Source organism: Bos taurus, chromosome 2 (assembly GCF_002263795.3).
Source record: "Bos taurus isolate L1 Dominette 01449 registration number 42190680 breed Hereford chromosome 2, ARS-UCD2.0, whole genome shotgun sequence".
NCBI classification, from domain to species: Eukaryota; Metazoa; Chordata; class Mammalia; order Artiodactyla; family Bovidae; genus Bos; species Bos taurus.
The window spans coordinates 125,061,428-125,062,977 of NC_037329.1; the positions used below are offsets into that span (position 1 = coordinate 125,061,428).

The 1,550-nt window shown below is 37.9% G+C and overlaps 1 non-coding gene across 1 annotated transcript; it reads left to right on the top strand.

The window, feature by feature from the left end:
- The first annotated feature begins 863 nt into the window (after positions 1 to 863).
- On the top strand, positions 864 to 977 carry LOC112443664 (small nucleolar RNA SNORA40). Its single transcript, XR_003032073.1, has one exon. It is a non-coding gene; the product is annotated as a small nucleolar RNA SNORA40 (small nucleolar RNA).
- The last annotated feature ends 573 nt before the right edge of the window (positions 978 to 1,550 follow it).

Genomic DNA, 1,550 nt, shown 5'->3' on the forward strand with positions numbered 1-1,550 from the left:
AAAGGCTATGAAAGCTAAGTCTATTTTCAGAGGGAAATAAAAGTAGGGAGACCTGCCTTACTGGTAGAACTGGCTTTACCACGAAGCCACAGTAATAAAAATATTGTGTTGACACTGAAACAGAGAAAATGACCAATGGAATGGAATGGAGAGCCTAGAAATGGGAACTTAACATGTGATAAAAGTGACATCATGAAACACTGGAACGATTGTTTTTCCTTTGGTAATAGAAAAATGAATTCACTGTGTAGAGAAAAAAGCTGAATTTTTCCCTAAATGTGAAAGTTAAAACTATAAAGCTATTATTAGACAGTACAGGAAACTCTCTGTTACCCAGGTATAAATAAAGACTTCCAAAATAAGACTCCAAATTCTAAGGTCAAAATTTAAGACATCTACTAAATTAATGACATAACAAATTTGCATGAAGGTTGCAGACTGGGAGAAGGTATCTGCAGTGTTTAAACAAGGAGGGACTTCCCTGGTGGTCCAGTGGTTAAGACACTATCCTCTCGATGCAGGGGGCCCAGGTTCAGTCCTTGGTCAGAGAACTAGATCCTGCATGTGGCAGCAAAGATTGAAAATCCAGTGTGAGGCAGCTAAGACCCAGAGCAGCCAAATAAATAAATGAATGTTAATAAACAAGGAATAATGTCTAGAATATACAATCACTACAAATCAACAAGAAATCAAATAGAAAAACAAGCAAAGGATATATAAATACTTTAGTATTTTTTCACATACTAAGCATACAGAAAAATGAAAGTGTCAACTTTAATTATAATCAGAGAAATACAAATCAAAACAGCTGAGAACTCCCACTTTACCACTACCAGACTAGCAAAAATCAATAGCACTTGCGTTTTTTTTGTTTGTTTGTTTAATCTGTGGACAAAGACAGGTGAGAAAAGAATGCTCTTCTGCAGCCCAGAACTCATTGTTTAGTATGAGTTTTGAGACAGATAAGAAGGATCATGATACCTGAAAGAGATTCAAGTGGTGGAGGTATTGATAAACACAAAGGTTGCTTCCAGGACTATAGATTTGATCATTTAAAAGCTTAAAATATGAAGGAAATTACCAACTACATTGATTTAGTACTCTAATTTTAATGTTGACATGAAACAAAGATGGCTTCCTTTTTTAGGCTTTTATTTTGAGGGTATGAACTTTAAAAATGAATTACCATATCCCAATGATCTGTACTATTCTTATTTTTTAATAGCTTATTTTTTTTAGAGAACTTTATTTATTTATTTTTGGCTGTGCTGGGTCTTTCTCTAGTTGTGGAGAACAGACAGGGGTTACTCTCTGGTTTTGGTGCCCGAGCTTCTCACGGCAGTGGCTTCTCTTGTTGCAGAGTACAAGCGCTAGGGCTCCAGGGCTTCAGTAGCTGGGGCCCCCGGGCTCTAGGGCACAGGCTTAAAAGTTGAGGCACATGGGCTTAGTTGCTCTGCAGCACGTGGGATCTTCCTGGATCAGGGATTGAACTCGTGTATCCTGCATTGGCAGGCAGATTCTTTACCACTGAGCCATCAAGGAAGCCCCAC